The following is a 9604-nucleotide window of genomic DNA, read 5'->3' as shown; positions in this document are numbered from 1 at the left end:
TGATTATCATGCACATTGTAGGGAGAGTGGTCACTTTGGATGAACTATTACCAGCAGGAGAGTGAGTTTGTGTGTGTATGGGGGTGGGGGGTGAGAAAACCTGGATTTGTGCTGGAAATGGCCCACCTTGATTTTCATACACATTGTAAGGAGAGTGGTCACTTTGGATAAGCTATTACCAGCAGGAGAGTGAGTTTGTGTGTGTGGTTTTTGAAGAAAAAAAAAAAAGGGGGGGGAGTGAGAAAACCTGGATTTGTGCTGGAAATGGCCCACCTTGATTATCATACACATTGTAAAGAGAGTGGTCACTTTGGATGGGCTATTACCAGCAGGAGAGTGAGTTTGTGGGGGGGGAGGGGGGCGGAGGGTGAGAAAACCTGGATTTGTGCTGGAAATGGCCCAACTTGATTATCATACACATTGTAAGGAGAGTGATCACTTTAGATAAGCTATTACCAGCAGGAGAGTGGGGTGGGAGGAGGTATTGTTTCATGGTCTCTGTGTATATAATGTCTTCTGCAGTTTCCACAGTATGCATCCGATGAAGTGAGCTGTAGCTCACAAAAGCTTATGCTCAAATAAATTGGTTAGTCTCTAAGGTGCCACAAGTACTCCTTTTCTCATTGCTCAATAGTGACCCCACCCAACCATGCTCCAAAAATCGCACCTTGTTGTCTCTTATCCCAACATGAAGGGAAATGGGTTTAAGGTAAAGTAAAAAGTGGTGCAGATTCTCAGGACTCCATCTGGGGTGCAACAGCAGAATTTTCCTTCCAGATTAAACTTGTGTTAGGGGGCTAAAAAAGTGTCCCGTATATTTTTTCAACCAAAGTAAACATTCAGTAAGGTGTCTTGGAATTAACTGCTTGATAAGGACGGCCAGCAAACACAGACTCCCCTGAGACTGCTAGTGTCCACGCTGCCATGCCAACAGACCCACACCAAGCAGCAGTTTGAAGTTCATGGTTTCTGAAAAGCCCAACTCACAGGGAGCATGGATACTTCTGAATTCCCAGCCATCCCAAATGATCAGCATCTCGCTGAGAAATTGCAGCCCAGCTGTTAACAAGAAAAAAGGACTTAGACTTTGCTATTACTACTAATAAATAATTATTATAATGGTTGCTGCCTTTGTTAGTTATTTTATATCAATGTATTATATTTGTTTATTTGCACATAAGCATCATTTGTTTACTCAAAACAGTTTTATATTAAAAAGGTTTATTTGGTACGTGGCTCGGTAGAGCTGCAGCACACATTCTGATTTCATATCGATTCTGATTGCAAGTTACAACAAAAGCACACCCCATAGACATTGTGAAACTAGCAGCCCCATCAGGGTTTGTACTAAGGCGAGTTTCCTCTGCAAACATGCACCAATAGAGGGCGCTACTGGAACACATATGAAATGCTAGCATATACCCAGTTTTGGGCATTCCTAGCTAATTGCCTTGAGTGGAGAGAGCTCTGAGCATCAACTCTCAGCTGTATGAGCTGCTCTTACGCAACTCCCCAATTCCTTCCAATCAGCCATACTCAGTCCAGCCTACAGAGAAAAACTTCTTCAGCGGGTTATTTTTGCCACAGCCCAGAATACATATGAATCATGTGCCAGACCCTGTGTTCCAAGCACACCACAACTTTTCGCTGACTTTACTAGAAGTGAGATTCACAGTACTGCCAACCCCAACAGTTCAAAAATCATGAATCAGACCCCCAAAAAATCGAGATTGGCCTAAAAATCACAAGATTCTTACAGTTCACCTGCTGATTTTTGATCTGCCCTTGCCTACTCCCAGTGTATGCGTGACTAGCATAATACTCCCTACACTTGCATATTTATTGAAAGGAAGAGGATTTGGGCTCCTGCTGCAGAGCCCTCACAATAATGCAAAGAGGAACATCATGCAAGGAGCTTCACAAAACTTTACTCCCTCCTCCCCTCAAAGTAAATGAATGCCCCACACCTTTTGTGGTCCTACTATTGCCTCATATCCTGCCGCTCTCCTGCAGGAAGCCCTCACTCAGGATTGGGGGGATGCAGAGGAAGATGACGGAACCTTAACTCTGCCTCGCTCCTGGCCAGAAGCAGCACTAGTGCCCAGTGCAGGAAGGAAAACACTGGGGAAATGAGAAGGAGGTGCTGGTGGAAGCTGAGCAATCAGGGCAGTACCGCTCCAAGTAGCTGCCAGGGGAGGCAACGTACAGCCACAGCAGAGGAGATGTACTGAAGTGTCTCCCCAAAACAGTGTGCACCCCAGGGCAGTGGAAAGAGGTGAGGGATGGAGGGCTGAGCCAGAGCCGTGGGATGAGGTGGGAAGAGGCAGAGAAGCTTACCTGACAGCTGGAGGCAAGGCCAGGCCGCTCGAGACTGACAGCAATTTCTAAGTAAAATTAAGCCTGACATGATCTCAGGCTAGAACTCTCAAAAGTCAGCTGGAAAAAAAATCTTGACTTTTGAGAGTTCTGTCATGAGATCTTGGGTCAGGCTTAACTGTAGAAACTGGATCTCTTGCAGTTAATCCGCGAGAGTTGGCATGTCTGGGTTCACAAGGACTGTGGGATTATACTTTTGAGGACCAATCTTCACAACTAGTTAATAAGCATTATACAGGGGGGAGGAAGAGAAGATATCAGGCCAAATTCTCTGAACTGACTCTTCTGCCCCCAGTGCAGCTTGGATTGTATGAGCAAAAATAAAAATGTGTGTTACTAATCTATTTATTAGACAGCCATCATCAGTGATCTAGGCAGCTGTTACATAGAGAGAGAGCACAGTTTTCATTCCTAGGTGTCTTAATTTAGGGTCCTAAGCCATATTTAAGTAGCTACATATAAGTAACCTGATTTCCAGAAGTTCTCAGTGTGACAGATAAGGCAATTTCCTGCAATAACCTGGACAAACCTTACTGAATTAAGTTAGATCTTACTGTATGAAGATTATATATTCCTGTGGGCCAGTGATGGTATGTAATTCTGTGGGGGAGGGAAACCGCAGCCCTCAAAAAGCAGTGAGGGGTGGTTAGACAAATTCACTCAAGCTGTAAGAGCTGCCAAGAGGCAGCACCACCTGGAGAGACCTACATATACTGGCTCAAACTAGATTCTCCAGAGACCAGCAGACAAAGAAAAGACTTTAGGATAAATAGCCTGAGTTTAAACTGTCTTACCGTCTTTGTTCTGATCCAGCAAACCAACAGGCCCCTCTGTCCAAGGCAAAGGGGTGAAAGGACAGACACCAACCAGAACCCTTGTGGAGATTGTGGGGCTGATCTCTGTTAAGCTTATTAAGGTGTGTGTGGATTCTCTTATTGTTTTTAATGTTTTGATGGAAAACTGAGGTATCAACAAACCTAACATTTTTGTGGAAAGTGCTTATCTCAAATAGTTTGGATTTTTCATCAGAAAACCAAAAAAACCCTGACTATTTTCCCTTTCAAAGTTTCTGATGGAATGCCCAATTTTGACCAGCTCTACTAATGACAGGTAAACTTATCTCATATAATGTCAATCCCACTTGAATGATGTGGTCTTGAAAGCTTGACTCAAACATTGTTCGTGTTCTGCTTAGGTGAGAGGACAAAACAGGAGCAAACAGGGTGGGGAGAAAATCCAGTGGAAAAAATGCAGCAAAAAATTGAAGTCAGAGCGAAAGAGAAAGCTACCTCCTGAGAGTCTTTGAAAAAGTGCTGCTAAAGGTATGGAAAAATCCAAAGAGCACAATAAATGTAGTTTATGGCCCTAATTCAGAAAGGTATTCAGCACAGGGCTAATTTTAAACATAGGAATAGTTTCATTAACTTTAATGAAACTACTCCCAAGTTTAAAATAAGACATTTGTTTTAGTACCTTGCTGATTCTGTCATACACCAACACTCACTTAAAGCAGCTTAGCTTCTGTCCTTAACACGTAGCACAGGCTTCCCTTCAAAGAGCCAATTATGAGGTTGGGCTGGGCTTGCTAATGAACTCTTTTTAAATTTCAGGAAGAATGGTTGATGAACTTTGTCATACTCTCTAGAGTCGCGGACAACTCAGGTCTGACTGTGCCAATCTCAGGTCAGATGGTCAGAAAACAGGGAAGACACCTCAAACTGGTGGTGTCCCCGTAATTAGATTTCACCAAACCAGTAACAATTGTGCACTCCTGAATCACCACACCAGTCTTACCATGGAGTCACAGACAGTCCCCTTAGGCACTCCAGTCTATCCTGCTACCCAGACTAACTGGATTTAGTGATAATGGTCACATAAACTAAAAATCACACCACATCAGGTTACTCCCAATTCCAAAGGGTCACTTACCCCAAATCAGCTGGTACTTTGGATCTCATACCAAAGACTATAATAGATAATTGGCTGTTAGCAAACTAACTAAAGATTTATTAGCTAAGAAAATAAATGAGTTATTGAGAGGTTAAAGCAGGTAAATACATTAACAGGTGAGTCAAAGTTTGTAAATCCAAAATGGTAGCAGATATGATGTAATCTGACTGTTAGTTTCCCAGTAGTCATTTCATGGAACCCATGTTTCTGGGGATCTCCACCTTGCATTTGGTGTCTTCCCTGTAAGAGCCCAAACAATCAGAGATAAAGGATATTCCTTTGAAACAGTACTTATAGCTTCCTCTACAAACAATAACCCGATAAGTGGTTTTTACTCACACAACAACCAATTGCTTTGAAGTTAGCACTCTTCTTCATTACATTTCCAAGGCTTCAGTTGCATTTGATGATTCATTTTAATTAAAGGGATATACACAATGTAAAAGGTAATGTAACAGCGAACAACAACTCTTCATTCATTTTCATGAAGTTTACACATCACATACAGTCTCATCTTAAAACTAACACACACTTTTGATTGACAAGGGTTAACTAATTACAGGAATATACCTAAAGTTATGCAATAGCAATCGACATGTTATAGGTAAGTGAAGACAATACCATTAACATGTGCTTTGAACTAAACTAATACACAAGTGAATTGGCCTGATTACGGTACCTTTGGGCACTCCTTTGATTTCTATTAGCATATGAGTTAATTAGCCTGCAGCCCTGTCCTGAGCTGGCACCTGGGTAGACAGTGTCACAGAACTCAAGCACTTTTCTTACAAATTCCAAAACCAGTGGGAAATATCTGCAACTCCCAACCCCAGCCCTTATCCATTCCTACTTAAAATTAGTTCTTTTTTCTTTTAAAAAAAATCAGATTTAGCACATTAAACAGTGGTGCCAACTCTCATGATTTTATTGTGAGTCTTATAATAGTTGGTGTTTTTCTTAAAGCCCAAGCTCCTAGAGTCATGTAAATACATGAGAATCTCAACTTCATCTAGGAAACAGTACATTTCTAGCCCTCATGGTTGCAGAGGAAAACCATGGAAATGTGACCCCCTAGAGTTCAAAAACCAGAAGGCAAATCAAAATAACCAACATGTATTTTAAAAAAAACTTGTCCCCCCCCCCCCGACTCATGATTTTTGAACGTTTTGGGGTTTGTCATGCTGATCCACAAACTCAAGACCACAGAGCAGTCACAAAAACAGCACCTTTACTGTCTCTGCAAGCGTAAGACTCCAGCAGTCCACACTCTAACCAACTCTTGAATCTGGAGCATGGGATAATACATAGGGAATAAGCAGATACAGTAAGCATCTTGGACTGTATCTAAAATAAAGATTATCATCAAAGGGTGAAATTCACCTATGGGAGAACCAATGCCATCCCCTCTGCAGCACTTCAGCCCTGTAATGGGGCTGCCATAGGGTGCCACAAGAGATAAGGATTCCTCTGCAGCTACTGCCAGGGCACAAGAGAGGTTCCTTCCTAAGCCTGCACAGAGAGCAGCAATTAAGGTGAAGCAGGAGGGGGCCTCCAGAATCTCTGTCGCAGGGTCCAGAACCACCAAGGGAATAAAGGGGGCCTGAACACCAAAGAATATGTTGTTGAGTCAACAGATTGTATACGATCTTGTGTATAAAAATATGTTGAGTAAGGTCTTTTATGAAAGCTTGTAATGCTCTAAACTGAGTAATCATTATGAATAAGACTGTGTCGGTCACAGAGGTCATGGATTATGTGGCTTTCCGTGACTTCTGCAGCGGCCAATGTGGCTGGTTCTGGGGCTGCCCAAGCAGATCAGGCAGCCCCTGGGTCAGTTGCATCGGCCACTACTGGGGCATTTTGGATATGGGAGGGGGCTTGGGCAGTGCTTACCTGGGGGTGGGGGGTAGCTTCCCAAAAGCAACCAGCACGTCCTCTAGCTCCTAGGTGGAGGGGATGGGGGCTCTGTGCCTGCCTGCCTGGAGGCACCACTCCTGCAGCTCCCATTGGCTGCAGTTCCTGGCCAATGGGAGCTGCACAGCCAGAGCTTGTGGCAAGGGTGCAAAGCTTGTGGCAGGGGCGCAGAGCCCCCCTGGCCTTCTGGTCCCCAGGAGCTCCAGGGACATGCGGAGCCGGGTAGGGAGCCTGCCAGCCCAGCCAACCCTCCCCTTCTCCCCTGGCCCCCTCCCCCCCGCCCAGCACAGGTCCCGGGCCACACAGCCACTGCCCATGACCCCAGAGCACCCATGGTGCTCCCTGACTGCCCCCCACAGAGCACCCCAGCCCAAGTTTTAGTCAGGGGTATAGTACAAATCATGGACAGGTCAGGGGCTATGAATTTTTGTTTACTGCCTATGACCTGGCCATGACTTTTACTAAAAATACCTGTGACTAAAACGTAGCCTTAATTATGAGTTATATATACAGGCTGTGGTCATGAGTTTGTGTCTTCATAACAAGTTTTACCTCCATCTCACGGCAGAGCGGTGGGCAATCAGGCAGGGAGGGGCTGCCTTCCCAACCAGACCAGGCTAGCTCCAAACACCTAGCATTGTATGACCCAGGAAAGACAAAGAATAGCCCATTAGGGTTAACAGGAAGACCTACAGGATACTCCTACACTGCAATTAAAGATCCAAGGCAGCAAGTCTCAGAGCCCAGGGACAACTGCCTCAGGCTTCTGGGGCTAAAAATTGCAGTGTAGACATTCCCGCTTGGGCAAAAGCCCAAGCTCTGAAACTCAGCAAGAGGGGAAGTCCTCAGAGCCTGGGGCTCCAGCCCAAGCCCAAATATCTACACTGCTATTTTTAGCCCCACAGCCCAAGCTCCATGAGCCCAAGTCAGTTGACCCAGGCTCTGAGACTCGCTGCTGCTGCAGGTTTTTTATTGCAGTGTAGACATACCCGGAGACATCCCGGCTAGAATTCCCCTACCCTGAATAATCCTGAGTTACCCTGCAAGGGAGGGAAAGGAGGGGCAGAGCCCTTTTAAAAAGGAGGCTTGAAACTGAGGTCTTCATCCAGAACCAAAGAGACAGGTGTCTGTGAAACGCTCGATTGCCTCTATGGCGGGGCTGGGGGGTATACTGGGCATCTGTTCAGAGGCCATGGGTAACTTGGATTAGAAAAGTGAGTTTATCGAATGTGAAAGAGTAAAGCTCAAGTTTGCTTCTTTGTTTTCTGTGTAACTTGCCTGCATTTGCTTTCCCTTACTATTTAGTCTTTGAATTGTTTGTTTAATAGAAAACCCACCCTTTTGTTTGTTTTTACCCCAAGCACATCTCTGGTGTGCAAACTGTGCAGAGTGTGTGTGCAAAAGTGAACTGATAACGGGGCTGGTTTCATACCCTCGGGGGGGGGGGGGGAGGAGAGGACAAACCAGAGGGGTTAAAAGTCCAAGTACCTGGTGCTTAAGTCCTCAGGGTGGAGGGATTTAGGGATACGCAGGAGTGGAAGGGCTGTCTGTGGAAGGAATAACTAGGCTGGTGAAAGCGGAGGTAAGATATTGATGGCTGTGAGCTGGCTACTGGCATCAGTGCTCTGAGCCATAGCATTAGAACTCCCCAGCTTACAGGGCAGGCAGTACTGCTCTAGGTGATCCCAGAACATCACAGCAACATTCTCATAAGCAAACTAGGGAAGTACAGTCTAGGTGAAATGACTTTCAGCCAGTTATGCACCCACCCAATTTATAGACTGGTACCTACTCTTTTAAAACAATGGTTCACTGTTAAACTGGAAGGACATATCCAGTGGGATCCCACAAGGGTTTGTCCTGGGTCCAGCACCACTCCATATTTTCACTAACCCATGGATGAAGGAGTAGTGACTATGCTTATAAAATTTTCAGATGGCACCAAGCTGGGAGGGTTTATAAGCATCTTAGTAAACTGGAGAACTTGTGTGAAGTCAACAAGATGAAATTTTGTAAATACAGGTGCAAAGTACTACACTTAGGAAGGAAAAATCAAATGCACAACTACAAAACGGGAAATAACTGGCTAGACAGCAGTACTGCAGAAAAGGATCTGTGAGTTGTAGTGGATCACAAATTGAATATGAGTCAACAGTAAAAGCCTGTTTCCAGGAAGGCAAACATCCTTCTGGAATGTAACAGGAGTGTCCTCTGGAAGACACAGCAGGCAATTGTTCCACGCTACTCAGCACTGGTGAAGCCTCAGCTGGGGTACTGTATCTAGTTTTGGGCACCACACTTTAAGGAAGTTGTGAACGAATCGGAGAGTCCAGATGAGAACAAAAATGATAAGAGCTTTAGAAAGAATGGTCCATGAGGAAAAGTTGAAAGCATTGTGCATCTTTAGTCTACACTACAGAAGAGAAGGCAGAGGGGGGACTGGATAGCAGTCTTCACCTGTTCTTTTTATAACAGCGCTAACTTATTTGATCAGTTGCTCTCCCTGTCTACCAAAGGTAGGAAGAACTGATCAGCTTAATTTGCAGCAAGGAAGATTTGGGGTAGATATTAGTAAAGACTTTCTAACTATAAGGATAGTTAAATATTGAAACAGGTTACCTAAGGAGGTGGTGGCATATCTGTTGGAGGCTTTTAAGAACAGGTTAGATAAATTCCCGTCAGGGATGGCCTAGGTTTACTTAATCCTGTCTCATCATAGAAGGATGGGGGTGAGGAGAGGGAGGGTGGAACTAGATGACCTCTTCAGGCCCCATCCAGTCTTAGACCTTGTGTTCATAAATATGGGTTAATAAAAACAATAGGTCACGTGAAGCTAACTGGAGGTTGGTTTGTTTTTTTTAATAAACCGAGTGACACATGAAACGCTGTTGGTTTTTAATATGGCATTAAGCATGATGATTTCAAAGGGGTTTTGTAACAATCCTGGAAGAGAGTGTTGTGGGTTGGAAGTCTAACTGGCGAGCTAAGTAGACCCTACTTCTGCCCCTGCATGCTCACTTCCGCTTTTGTTTGGCCTTGTATAAATGAATCTGTAAAATGTTCCATAGTCTGCATCTGCAAGAAGAACATTAAAAGCCAGCAGTGATCTTGGTGGTTTAAGAGTCATGGAACTCAAGAGCCATGGCTAGTCTTAGGTCATGGGGGGGCCCTATGTATATCACTACAGGAACACTAAAATTGTCTAGCCATTAAGGCACCGGGCTGGGACTCAGGGAAGCTGGGTTCAAGTCCTAGCCCTACTACAGTGTGATGGGCCAGTCACTTAATCTCCTTGCTCCTCCTCTACAAATGAAATAATAGCACATCTGTTCTCTCACCCTTTGGCTGACTTGTTCATTTACAT

The 9604-nt window shown here is 44.6% G+C and overlaps 1 long non-coding RNA gene across 1 annotated transcript in view; it reads left to right on the top strand.

The window, feature by feature from the left end:
- Window positions 1-3110: 3110 nt before the first annotated feature.
- LOC311522065 overlaps window positions 3111-9604 on the top strand; it is a 33094-nt gene continuing 26600 nt past the window's right edge. The window contains exons 1-2 of the long non-coding RNA XR_014712050.1: window positions 3111-3292; window positions 3572-3698. This is a non-coding gene — a long non-coding RNA (uncharacterized lncRNA). The remainder of the gene's footprint in view (window positions 3293-3571; window positions 3699-9604) is intronic.

The sequence above is a fragment of the Lepidochelys olivacea genome (assembly GCF_965140295.1).
Source record: "Lepidochelys olivacea isolate rLepOli2 genome assembly, chromosome: 6".
Lineage (NCBI taxonomy): Eukaryota > Metazoa > Chordata > Testudines > Cheloniidae > Lepidochelys > Lepidochelys olivacea.
Note: the sequence above shows the minus strand (reverse complement) of the source record. Positions and strands in the feature narration are given on the sequence as shown.